The following is a 12,138-nucleotide window of genomic DNA, read 5'->3' as shown; positions in this document are numbered from 1 at the left end:
AAGCCAGCGAAACGACCAAACATGTGGCACCAGGGCAGCTAACTTACCGCTTCAAAGAACGACAAACCAACTCCAATGAACTCATGACTGTCGATAATGCATCAAGTATTTACGAGATGATCGCAAGCTGATAAAAGGAAACATGTTTCCGCCCGGTCTCGAACCGGGGACCTGTCGAGTGTTAGGCGAACATGATAACCACTACACTACGGAAACTTCTTATAGGCCAGCAACAGAAACTCAGTGCACACACATACACACACACAAAACGAGGACACACCTTTACAATGTCAAATGTGCATTTTGGCTCATGAACTAGTTGATATGGTTCATCAACAAGTCAGCAAGCACTGAGATGGTCTAAGGCAGTGGTTCTTAACCCTTGTCCTCAGGCCAGCATGCTTGAGATGTTTCCCTCTTCTAACACACCTGGTTTAAACTAATGAGTCGTTATCAAACTCAGCAAAGACAGATAACGACCCCTTCATTTGAATCAGGTATGTTGGAAGAGGGAAACATTTAAAACATGCAGGGCAGGGCAGGTGGGACCAGAATGGCGAACGATTGGTCTAAAGGTCTTAGAAGTAACAAGGGTCCTTGGCCCATGACATGCATTGTAATGTTTACGAACAGGATTCTAATCACTGTTAGAAACAACGGAATGTCTTAAAGGCGAATCCGCACAAGTGGCACAAGGGTAGCTGACTTCCCATTTCAAAGAACGACATGTCAACTCCAATGAATCATGGGACTTCTTGGGACATTGGGACGACATGGGACACAAACTACTTTGGAGGGGATCGCAATTGGATGAAAACTGAGGAGAGAAGCAGAAGTTTCCGCCCGGTCTCGAACCAGGGACCTTTCGCGTGTAAAGCGAACGTGATAACCACTACACTACGGAAACTGCCAACTCCCGAAAGACAGAAACCCAGTGCACTCACAAACACACAGTAACAAGGAAACAGAACAAGGACACACCTTTACAATGTCAAATGGGCATTTTGGCTCATGAACTAGTTGATATGGTTCATCAACAAGTCAGCAAGCACTGAGATGGTCTAAGGCAGTGGTTCTCAACCCTTGTCCTCAGGCCAGCATTCTTTAGATGTTCCCTCTTCTAACACACCTGGTTTAAACTAATGAGTCGTTATCAAACTCAGCAAAGACAGATAACGACCCCTTCATTTGAATCAGGTATGTTGGAAGAGGGAAACATTTAAAACATGCAGGGCAGGGCAGGGCAGGTGGGACCAGGATGGCGAACGACTGGTCTAAAGATCTTAGAAGAAACAAAGGTCCTCGGCCCATGACATGCATTGTAATGTTTTCCGAACGGGATTCTAATCACTGTTAGAAACAACGGAATGGCTTAAAGGCGAATCCGCACAAGTGGCACAAGGGTAGCTGACTTCCCATTTCAAAGAACGACATGTCAACTCCAATGAATCATGGGACTTCTTGGGACATTGGGACAACATGGGGCACAAGGTACTTTGGAGAGGATCGCAATTGGATCAAAACTGAGGAAAGAAGCAGAAGTTTCCGCCCGGTCTCGAACCAGGGACCTTTTGCATGTAAAGCGAACATGATAACCACTAAACTACGGAAACTGCCAACTCCCGAAAGACAGAAACCCAGTGCACACACAAACACACAGTAACAAGGAAACAGAACAAGGACACACATTTATAACGTAACATGGGCATTTCGGCTCATGAACTAGTTGATACCCTGCTTCAGCAAGCTAGCAACAAAGGAGATTGTTTAAAGCAACCTTTCCCAATCCTGGACCTCAGGCCTCCCTGCCCTCCATGTTTTTGGCCTGATTGGACCCTTGCCAAGCTCTACAGAAGCCAGCGAAACGACCAAACATGTGGCACCAGGGCAGCTAACTTACCGCTTCAAAGAACGACAAACCAACTCCAATGAACTCATGACTGTCGATAATGCATCAAGTATTTACGAGATGATCGCAAGCTGATAAAAGGAAACATGTTTCCGCCCGGTCTCGAACCGGGGACCTGTCGCGTGTTAGGCGAACATGATAACCACTACACTACGGAAACTTCTTATAGGCCAGCAACAGAAACTCAGTGCACACACATACACACACACAAAACGAGGACACACCTTTACAATGTCAAATGTGCATTTTGGCTCATGAACTAGTTGATATGGTTCATCAACAAGTCAGCAAGCACTGAGATGGTCTAAGGCAGTGGTTCTTAACCCTTGTCCTCAGGCCAGCATGCTTGAGATGTTTCCCTCTTCTAACACACCTGGTTTAAACTAATGAGTCGTTATCAAACTCAGCAAAGACAGATAACGACCCCTTCATTTGAATCAGGTATGTTGGAAGAGGGAAACATTTAAAACATGCAGGGCAGGGCAGGTGGGACCAGGATGGCGAACGATTGGTCTAAAGGTCTTAGAAGTAACAAGGGTCCTTGGCCCATGACATGCATTGTAATGTTTACGAACAGGATTCTAATCACTGTTAGAAACAACGGAATGGCTTAAAGGCGAATCCGCACAAGTGGCACAAGGGTAGCTGACTTCCCATTTCAAAGAACGACATGTCAACTCCAATGAATCATGGGACTTCTTGGGACATTGGGACGACATGGGACACAAACTACTTTGGAGGGGATCGCAATTGGATGAAAACTGAGGAGAGAAGCAGAAGTTTCCGCCCGGTCTCGAACCAGGGACCTTTCGCGTGTAAAGCGAACGTGATAACCACTACACTACGGAAACTGCCAACTCCCGAAAGACAGAAACCCAGTGCACTCACAAACACACAGTAACAAGGAAACAGAACAAGGACACACCTTTACAATGTCAAATGGGCATTTTGGCTCATGAACTAGTTGATATGGTTCATCAACAAGTCAGCAAGCACTGAGATGGTCTAAGGCAGTGGTTCTCAACCCTTGTCCTCAGGCCAGCATGCTTGAGATGTTTCCCTCTTCTAACACACCTGGTTTAAACTAATGAGTCGTTATCAAACTCAGCAAAGACAGATAACGACCCCTTCATTTGAATCAGGTATGTTGGAAGAGGGAAACATTTAAAACATGCAGGGGCAGGGCAGGTGGGACCAGGATGGCGAACGACTGGTCTAAAGATCTTAGAAGAAACAAAGGTCCTCGGCCCATGACATGCATTGTAATGTTTTCCGAACGGGATTCTAATCACTGTTAGAAACAACGGAATGGCTTAAAGGCGAATCCGCACAAGTGGCACAAGGGTAGCTGACTTCCCATTTCAAAGAACGACATGTCAACTCCAATGAATCATGGGACTTCTTGGGACATTGGGACAACATGGGGCACAAGGTACTTTGGAGAGGATCGCAATTGGATCAAAACTGAGGAAAGAAGCAGAAGTTTCCGCCCGGTCTCGAACCAGGGACCTTTTGCATGTAAAGCGAACGTGATAACCACTAAACTACGGAAACTGCCAACTCCTGAAAGACAGAAACCCAGTGCACACACAAACACACAGTAACAAGGAAACAGAACAAGGACACACATTTATAACGTAACATGGGCATTTCGGCTCATGAACTAGTTGATACCCTGCTTCAGCAAGCTAGCAACAAAGGAGATTGTTTAAAGCAACCTTTCCCAATCCTGGACCTCAGGCCTCCCTGCCCTCCATGTTTTTGGCCTGATTGGACCCTTGCCAAGCTCTACAGAAGCCAGCGAAACGACCAAACATGTGGCACCAGGGCAGCTAACTTACCGCTTCAAAGAACGACAAACCAACTCCAATGAACTCATGACTGTCGATAATGCATCAAGTATTTACGAGATGATCGCAAGCTGATAAAAGGAAACATGTTTCCGCCCGGTCTCGAACCGGGGACCTGTCGCGTGTTAGGCGAACATGATAACCACTACACTACGGAAACTTCTTATAGGCCAGCAACAGAAACTCAGTGCACACACATACACACACACAAAACGAGGACACACCTTTACAATGTCAAATGTGCATTTTGGCTCATGAACTAGTTGATATGGTTCATCAACAAGTCAGCAAGCACTGAGATGGTCTAAGGCAGTGGTTCTTAACCCTTGTCCTCAGGCCAGCATGCTTGAGATGTTTCCCTCTTCTAACACACCTGGTTTAAACTAATGAGTCGTTATCAAACTCAGCAAAGACAGATAACGACCCCTTCATTTGAATCAGGTATGTTGGAAGAGGGAAACATTTAAAACATGCAGGGCAGGGCAGGTGGGACCAGGATGGCGAACGATTGGTCTAAAGGTCTTAGAAGTAACAAGGGTCCTTGGCCCATGACATGCATTGTAATGTTTACGAACAGGATTCTAATCACTGTTAGAAACAACGGAATGTCTTAAAGGCGAATCCGCACAAGTGGCACAAGGGTAGCTGACTTCCCATTTCAAAGAACGACATGTCAACTCCAATGAATCATGGGACTTCTTGGGACATTGGGACGACATGGGACACAAACTACTTTGGAGGGGATCGCAATTGGATGAAAACTGAGGAGAGAAGCAGAAGTTTCCGCCCGGTCTCGAACCAGGGACCTTTCGCGTGTAAAGCGAACGTGATAACCACTACACTACGGAAACTGCCAACTCCCGAAAGACAGAAACCCAGTGCACTCACAAACACACAGTAACAAGGAAACAGAACAAGGACACACCTTTACAATGTCAAATGGGCATTTTGGATCATGAACTAGTTGATATGGTTCATCAACAAGTCAGCAAGCACTGAGATGGTCTAAGGCAGTGGTTCTCAACCCTTGTCCTCAGGCCAGCATTCTTTAGATGTTCCCTCTTCTAACACACCTGGTTTAAACTAATGAGTCGTTATCAAACTCAGCAAAGACAGATAACGACCCCTTCATTTGAATCAGGTATGTTGGAAGAGGGAAACATTTAAAACATGCAGGGGCAGGGCAGGTGGGACCAGGATGGCGAACGACTGGTCTAAAGATCTTAGAAGAAACAAAGGTCCTCGGCCCATGACATGCATTGTAATGTTTTCCGAACGGGATTCTAATCACTGTTAGAAACAACGGAATGGCTTAAAGGCGAATCCGCACAAGTGGCACAAGGGTAGCTGACTTCAAAGAACGACATGTCAACTCCAATGAATCATGGGACTTCTTGGGACATTGGGACAACATGGGGCACAAGGTACTTTGGAGAGGATCGCAATTGGATCAAAACTGAGGAAAGAAGCAGAAGTTTCCGCCCGGTCTCGAACCAGGGACCTTTTGCATGTAAAGCGAACGTGATAACCACTAAACTACGGAAACTGCCAACTCCCGAAAGACAGAAACCCAGTGCACACACAAACACACAGTAACAAGGAAACAGAACAAGGACACACATTTATAACGTAACATGGGCATTTCGGCTCATGAACTAGTTGATACCCTGCTTCAGCAAGCTAGCAACAAAGGAGATTGTTTAAAGCAACCTTTCCCAATCCTGGACCTCAGGCCTCCCTGCCCTCCATGTTTTTGGCCTGATTGGACCCTTGCCAAGCTCTACAGAAGCCAGCGAAACGACCAAACATGTGGCACCAGGGCAGCTAACTTACCGCTTCAAAGAACGACAAACAAACTCCAATGAACTCATGACTGTCGATAATGCATCAAGTATTTACGAGATGATCGCAAGCTGATAAAAGGAAACATGTTTCCGCCCGGTCTCGAACCTGGGACCTGTCGCGTGTTAGGCGAACATGATAACCACTACACTACGGAAACTTCTTATAGGCCAGCAACAGAAACTCAGTGCACACACATACACACACACAAAACGAGGACACACCTTTACAATGTCAAATGTGCATTTTGGCTCATGAACTAGTTGATATGGTTCATCAACAAGTCAGCAAGCACTGAGATGGTCTAAGGCAGTGGTTCTTAACCCTTGTCCTCAGGCCAGCATGCTTGAGATGTTTCCCTCTTCTAACACACCTGGTTTAAACTAATGAGTCGTTATCAAACTCAGCAAAGACAGATAACGACCTCTTCATTTGAATCAGGTATGTTGGAAGAGGGAAACATTTAAAACATGCAGGGCAGGGCAGGGCAGGTGGGACCAGGATGGCGAACGATTGGTCTAAAGGTCTTAGAAGTAACAAGGGTCCTTGGCCCATGACATGCATTGTAATGTTTACGAACAGGATTCTAATCACTGTTAGAAACAACGGAATGGCTTAAAGGCGAATCCGCACAAGTGGCACAAGGGTAGCTGACTTCCCATTTCAAAGAACGACATGTCAACTCCAATGAATCATGGGACTTCTTGGGACATTGGGACGACATGGGACACAAACTACTTTGGAGGGGATCGCAATTGGATGAAAACTGAGGAGAGAAGCAGAAGTTTCCGCCCGGTCTCGAACCAGGGACCTTTCGCGTGTAAAGCGAACGTGATAACCACTACACTACGGAAACTGCCAACTCCCGAAAGACAGAAACCCAGTGCACTCACAAACACACAGTAACAAGGAAACAGAACAAGGACACACCTTTACAATGTCAAATGGGCATTTTGGCTCATGAACTAGTTGATATGGTTCATCAACAAGTCAGCAAGCACTGAGATGGTCTAAGGCAGTGGTTCTCAACCCTTGTCCTCAGGCCAGCATTCTTTAGATGTTCCCTCTTCTAACACACCTGGTTTAAACTAATGAGTCGTTATCAAACTCAGCAAAGACAGATAACGACCCCTTCATTTGAATCAGGTATGTTGGAAGAGGGAAACATTTAAAACATGCAGGGGCAGGGCAGGTGGGACCAGGATGGCGAACGACTGGTCTAAAGATCTTAGAAGAAACAAAGGTCCTCGGCCCATGACATGCATTGTAATGTTTTCCGAACGGGATTCTAATCACTGTTAGAAACAACGGAATGGCTTAAAGGCGAATCCGCACAAGTGGCACAAGGGTAGCTGACTTCCCATTTCAAAGAACGACATGTCAACTCCAATGAATCATGGGACTTCTTGGGACATTGGGACAACATGGGGCACAAGGTACTTTGGAGAGGATCGCAATTGGATCAAAACTGAGGAAAGAAGCAGAAGTTTCCGCCCGGTCTCGAACCAGGGACCTTTTGCATGTAAAGCGAACGTGATAACCACTAAACTACGGAAACTGCCAACTCCCGAAAGACAGAAACCCAGTGCACACACAAACACACAGTAACAAGGAAACAGAACAAGGACACACATTTATAACGTAACATGGGCATTTCGGCTCATGAACTAGTTGATACCCTGCTTCAGCAAGCTAGCAACAAAGGAGATTGTTTAAAGCAACCTTTCCCAATCCTGGACCTCAGGCCTCCCTGCCCTCCATGTTTTTGGCCTGATTGGACCCTTGCCAAGCTCTACAGAAGCCAGCGAAACGACCAAACATGTGGCACCAGGGCAGCTAACTTACCGCTTCAAAGAACGACAAACAAACTCCAATGAACTCATGACTGTCGATAATGCATCAAGTATTTACGAGATGATCGCAAGCTGATAAAAGGAAACATGTTTCCGCCCGGTCTCGAACCGGGGACCTGTCGCGTGTTAGGCGAACATGATAACCACTACACTACGGAAACTTCTTATAGGCCAGCAACAGAAACTCAGTGCACACACATACACACACACAAAACGAGGACACACCTTTACAATGTCAAATGTGCATTTTGGCTCATGAACTAGTTGATATGGTTCATCAACAAGTCAGCAAGCACTGAGATGGTCTAAGGCAGTGGTTCTTAACCCTTGTCCTCAGGCCAGCATGCTTGAGATGTTTCCCTCTTCTAACACACCTGGTTTAAACTAATGAGTCGTTATCAAACTCAGCAAAGACAGATAACGACCCCTTCATTTGAATCAGGTATGTTGGAAGAGGGAAACATTTAAAACATGCAGGGCAGGGCAGGTGGGACCAGGATGGCGAACGATTGGTCTAAAGGTCTTAGAAGTAACAAGGGTCCTTGGCCCATGACATGCATTGTAATGTTTACGAACAGGATTCTAATCACTGTTAGAAACAACGGAATGTCTTAAAGGCGAATCCGCACAAGTGGCACAAGGGTAGCTGACTTCCCATTTCAAAGAACGACATGTCAACTCCAATGAATCATGGGACTTCTTGGGACATTGGGACGACATGGGACACAAACTACTTTGGAGGGGATCGCAATTGGATGAAAACTGAGGAGAGAAGCAGAAGTTTCCGCCCGGTCTCGAACCAGGGACCTTTCGCGTGTAAAGCGAACGTGATAACCACTACACTACGGAAACTGCCAACTCCCGAAAGACAGAAACCCAGTGCACTCACAAACACACAGTAACAAGGAAACAGAACAAGGACACACCTTTACAATGTCAAATGGGCATTTTGGCTCATGAACTAGTTGATATGGTTCATCAACAAGTCAGCAAGCACTGAGATGGTCTAAGGCAGTGGTTCTCAACCCTTGTCCTCAGGCCAGCATTCTTTAGATGTTCCCTCTTCTAACACACCTGGTTTAAACTAATGAGTCGTTATCAAACTCAGCAAAGACAGATAACGACCCCTTCATTTGAATCAGGTATGTTGGAAGAGGGAAACATTTAAAACATGCAGGGGCAGGGCAGGTGGGACCAGGATGGCGAACGACTGGTCTAAAGATCTTAGAAGAAACAAAGGTCCTCGGCCCATGACATGCATTGTAATGTTTTCCGAACGGGATTCTAATCACTGTTAGAAACAACGGAATGGCTTAAAGGCGAATCCGCACAAGTGGCACAAGGGTAGCTGACTTCAAAGAACGACATGTCAACTCCAATGAATCATGGGACTTCTTGGGACATTGGGACAACATGGGGCACAAGGTACTTTGGAGAGGATCGCAATTGGATCAAAACTGAGGAAAGAAGCAGAAGTTTCCGCCCGGTCTCGAACCAGGGACCTTTTGCATGTAAAGCGAACGTGATAACCACTAAACTACGGAAACTGCCAACTCCCGAAAGACAGAAACCCAGTGCACACACAAACACACAGTAACAAGGAAACAGAACAAGGACACACATTTATAACGTAACATGGGCATTTCGGCTCATGAACTAGTTGATACCCTGCTTCAGCAAGCTAGCAACAAAGGAGATTGTTTAAAGCAACCTTTCCCAATCCTGGACCTCAGGCCTCCCTGCCCTCCATGTTTTTGGCCTGATTGGACCCTTGCCAAGCTCTACAGAAGCCAGCGAAACGACCAAACATGTGGCACCAGGGCAGCTAACTTACCGCTTCAAAGAACGACAAACCAACTCCAATGAACTCATGACTGTCGATAATGCATCAAGTATTTACGAGATGATCACAAGCTGATAAAAGGAAACATGTTTCCGCCCGGTCTCGAACCGGGGACCTGTCGCGTGTTAGGCGAACATGATAACCACTACACTACGGAAACTTCTTATAGGCCAGCAACAGAAACTCAGTGCACACACATACACACACACAAAACGAGGACACACCTTTACAATGTCAAATGTGCATTTTGGCTCATGAACTAGTTGATATGGTTCATCAACAAGTCAGCAAGCACTGAGATGGTCTAAGGCAGTGGTTCTTAACCCTTGTCCTCAGGCCAGCATGCTTGAGATGTTTCCCTCTTCTAACACACCTGGTTTAAACTAATGAGTCGTTATCAAACTCAGCAAAGACAGATAACGACCCCTTCATTTGAATCAGGTATGTTGGAAGAGGGAAACATTTAAAACATGCAGGGCAGGGCAGGGCAGGGCAGGGCAGGGCAGGTGGGACCAGGATGGCGAACGATTGGTCTAAAGGTCTTAGAAGTAACAAGGGTCCTTGGCCCATGACATGCATTGTAATGTTTACGAACAGGATTCTAATCACTGTTAGAAACAACGGAATGGCTTAAAGGCGAATCCGCACAAGTGGCACAAGGGTAGCTGACTTCCCATTTCAAAGAACGACATGTCAACTCCAATGAATCATGGGACTTCTTGGGACATTGGGACGACATGGGACACAAACTACTTTGGAGGGGATCGCAATTGGATGAAAACTGAGGAGAGAAGCAGAAGTTTCCGCCCGGTCTCGAACCAGGGACCTTTCGCGTGTAAAGCGAACGTGATAACCACTACACTACGGAAACTGCCAACTCCCGAAAGACAGAAACCCAGTGCACTCACAAACACACAGTAACAAGGAAACAGAACAAGGACACACCTTTACAATGTCAAATGGGCATTTTGGCTCATGAACTAGTTGATATGGTTCATCAACAAGTCAGCAAGCACTGAGATGGTCTAAGGCAGTGGTTCTCAACCCTTGTCCTCAGGCCAGCATGCTTGAGATGTTTCCCTCTTCTAACACACCTGGTTTAAACTAATGAGTCGTTATCAAACTCAGCAAAGACAGATAACGACCCCTTCATTTGAATCAGGTATGTTGGAAGAGGGAAACATTTAAAACATGCAGGGGCAGGGCAGGTGGGACCAGGATGGCGAACGACTGGTCTAAAGATCTTAGAAGAAACAAAGGTCCTCGGCCCATGACATGCATTGTAATGTTTTTCGAACGGGATTCTAATCACTGTTAGAAACAACGGAATGGCTTAAAGGCGAATCCGCACAAGTGGCACAAGGGTAGCTGACTTCCCATTTCAAAGAACGACATGTCAACTCCAATGAATCATGGGACTTCTTGGGACATTGGGACAACATGGGGCACAAGGTACTTTGGAGAGGATCGCAATTGGATCAAAACTGAGGAAAGAAGCAGAAGTTTCCGCCCGGTCTCGAACCAGGGACCTTTTGCATGTAAAGCGAACGTGATAACCACTAAACTACGGAAACTGCCAACTCCCGAAAGACAGAAACCCAGTGCACACACAAACACACAGTAACAAGGAAACAGAACAAGGACACACATTTATAACGTAACATGGGCATTTCGGCTCATGAACTAGTTGATACCCTGCTTCAGCAAGCTAGCAACAAAGGAGATTGTTTAAAGCAACCTTTCCCAATCCTGGACCTCAGGCCTCCCTGCCCTCCATGTTTTTGGCCTGATTGGACCCTTGCCAAGCTCTACAGAAGCCAGCGAAACGACCAAACATGTGGCACCAGGGCAGCTAACTTACCGCTTCAAAGAACGACAAACCAACTCCAATGAACTCATGACTGTCGATAATGCATCAAGTATTTACGAGATGATCGCAAGCTGATAAAAGGAAACATGTTTCCGCCCGGTCTCGAACCGGGGACCTGTCGCGTGTTAGGCGAACATGATAACCACTACACTACGGAAACTTCTTATAGGCCAGCAACAGAAACTCAGTGCACACACATACACACACACAAAACGAGGACACACCTTTACAATGTCAAATGTGCATTTTGGCTCATGAACTAGTTGATATGGTTCATCAACAAGTCAGCAAGCACTGAGATGGTCTAAGGCAGTGGTTCTTAACCCTTGTCCTCAGGCCAGCATGCTTGAGATGTTTCCCTCTTCTAACACACCTGGTTTAAACTAATGAGTCGTTATCAAACTCAGCAAAGACAGATAACGACCCCTTCATTTGAATCAGGTATGTTGGAAGAGGGAAACATTTAAAACATGCAGGGCAGGGCAGGTGGGACCAGGATGGCGAACGATTGGTCTAAAGGTCTTAGAAGTAACAAGGGTCCTTGGCCCATGACATGCATTGTAATGTTTACGAACAGGATTCTAATCACTGTTAGAAACAACGGAATGTCTTAAAGGCGAATCCGCACAAGTGGCACAAGGGTAGCTGACTTCCCATTTCAAAGAACGACATGTCAACTCCAATGAATCATGGGACTTCTTGGGACATTGGGACGACATGGGACACAAACTACTTTGGAGGGGATCGCAATTGGATGAAAACTGAGGAGAGAAGCAGAAGTTTCCGCCCGGTCTCGAACCAGGGACCTTTCGCGTGTAAAGCGAACGTGATAACCACTACACTACGGAAACTGCCAACTCCCGAAAGACAGAAACCCAGTGCACTCACAAACACACAGTAACAAGGAAACAGAACAAGGACACACCTTTACAATGTCAAATGGGCATTTTGGCTCATGAACTAGTTGATAT

At 46.1% G+C, this 12,138-nt stretch overlaps 20 non-coding genes across 20 annotated transcripts; all 20 read right to left on the bottom strand.

The window, feature by feature from the left end:
• Positions 1-143: 143 nt before the first annotated feature.
• On the bottom strand, positions 144-216 carry trnav-aac (transfer RNA valine (anticodon AAC)). The gene has a single exon. It is a non-coding gene; the product is annotated as a tRNA-Val (tRNA).
• Positions 217-834: 618 nt separating this feature from the next.
• Positions 835-907, bottom strand: trnav-uac (transfer RNA valine (anticodon UAC)). The gene has a single exon. It is a non-coding gene; the product is annotated as a tRNA-Val (tRNA).
• A 633-nt stretch (positions 908-1,540) lies between these two features.
• trnav-uac (transfer RNA valine (anticodon UAC)) lies at positions 1,541-1,613 on the bottom strand. The gene has a single exon. It is a non-coding gene; the product is annotated as a tRNA-Val (tRNA).
• Positions 1,614-1,996: 383 nt separating this feature from the next.
• trnav-aac (transfer RNA valine (anticodon AAC)) lies at positions 1,997-2,069 on the bottom strand. Its single transcript has one exon. It is a non-coding gene; the product is annotated as a tRNA-Val (tRNA).
• A 618-nt stretch (positions 2,070-2,687) lies between these two features.
• On the bottom strand, positions 2,688-2,760 carry trnav-uac (transfer RNA valine (anticodon UAC)). The gene has a single exon. It is a non-coding gene; the product is annotated as a tRNA-Val (tRNA).
• Positions 2,761-3,390: 630 nt separating this feature from the next.
• trnav-uac (transfer RNA valine (anticodon UAC)) lies at positions 3,391-3,463 on the bottom strand. The gene has a single exon. It is a non-coding gene; the product is annotated as a tRNA-Val (tRNA).
• Positions 3,464-3,846: 383 nt separating this feature from the next.
• On the bottom strand, positions 3,847-3,919 carry trnav-aac (transfer RNA valine (anticodon AAC)). Its single transcript has one exon. It is a non-coding gene; the product is annotated as a tRNA-Val (tRNA).
• A 618-nt stretch (positions 3,920-4,537) lies between these two features.
• trnav-uac (transfer RNA valine (anticodon UAC)) lies at positions 4,538-4,610 on the bottom strand. The gene has a single exon. It is a non-coding gene; the product is annotated as a tRNA-Val (tRNA).
• Positions 4,611-5,232: 622 nt separating this feature from the next.
• On the bottom strand, positions 5,233-5,305 carry trnav-uac (transfer RNA valine (anticodon UAC)). Its single transcript has one exon. It is a non-coding gene; the product is annotated as a tRNA-Val (tRNA).
• Positions 5,306-5,688: 383 nt separating this feature from the next.
• trnav-aac (transfer RNA valine (anticodon AAC)) lies at positions 5,689-5,761 on the bottom strand. Its single transcript has one exon. It is a non-coding gene; the product is annotated as a tRNA-Val (tRNA).
• Positions 5,762-6,384: 623 nt separating this feature from the next.
• Positions 6,385-6,457, bottom strand: trnav-uac (transfer RNA valine (anticodon UAC)). The gene has a single exon. It is a non-coding gene; the product is annotated as a tRNA-Val (tRNA).
• Positions 6,458-7,086: 629 nt separating this feature from the next.
• On the bottom strand, positions 7,087-7,159 carry trnav-uac (transfer RNA valine (anticodon UAC)). Its single transcript has one exon. It is a non-coding gene; the product is annotated as a tRNA-Val (tRNA).
• A 383-nt stretch (positions 7,160-7,542) lies between these two features.
• Positions 7,543-7,615, bottom strand: trnav-aac (transfer RNA valine (anticodon AAC)). Its single transcript has one exon. It is a non-coding gene; the product is annotated as a tRNA-Val (tRNA).
• Positions 7,616-8,233: 618 nt separating this feature from the next.
• On the bottom strand, positions 8,234-8,306 carry trnav-uac (transfer RNA valine (anticodon UAC)). Its single transcript has one exon. It is a non-coding gene; the product is annotated as a tRNA-Val (tRNA).
• A 622-nt stretch (positions 8,307-8,928) lies between these two features.
• On the bottom strand, positions 8,929-9,001 carry trnav-uac (transfer RNA valine (anticodon UAC)). The gene has a single exon. It is a non-coding gene; the product is annotated as a tRNA-Val (tRNA).
• A 383-nt stretch (positions 9,002-9,384) lies between these two features.
• trnav-aac (transfer RNA valine (anticodon AAC)) lies at positions 9,385-9,457 on the bottom strand. The gene has a single exon. It is a non-coding gene; the product is annotated as a tRNA-Val (tRNA).
• A 638-nt stretch (positions 9,458-10,095) lies between these two features.
• Positions 10,096-10,168, bottom strand: trnav-uac (transfer RNA valine (anticodon UAC)). Its single transcript has one exon. It is a non-coding gene; the product is annotated as a tRNA-Val (tRNA).
• A 630-nt stretch (positions 10,169-10,798) lies between these two features.
• On the bottom strand, positions 10,799-10,871 carry trnav-uac (transfer RNA valine (anticodon UAC)). Its single transcript has one exon. It is a non-coding gene; the product is annotated as a tRNA-Val (tRNA).
• Positions 10,872-11,254: 383 nt separating this feature from the next.
• On the bottom strand, positions 11,255-11,327 carry trnav-aac (transfer RNA valine (anticodon AAC)). Its single transcript has one exon. It is a non-coding gene; the product is annotated as a tRNA-Val (tRNA).
• A 618-nt stretch (positions 11,328-11,945) lies between these two features.
• On the bottom strand, positions 11,946-12,018 carry trnav-uac (transfer RNA valine (anticodon UAC)). The gene has a single exon. It is a non-coding gene; the product is annotated as a tRNA-Val (tRNA).
• Between the last annotated feature and the right edge of the window lie 120 nt (positions 12,019-12,138).

The sequence above is a fragment of the Osmerus eperlanus genome, chromosome 1 (assembly GCF_963692335.1).
Source record: "Osmerus eperlanus chromosome 1, fOsmEpe2.1, whole genome shotgun sequence".
NCBI lineage: Eukaryota > Metazoa > Chordata > Actinopteri > Osmeriformes > Osmeridae > Osmerus > Osmerus eperlanus.
This window is presented reverse-complemented; position numbering and strand designations above follow the sequence as displayed.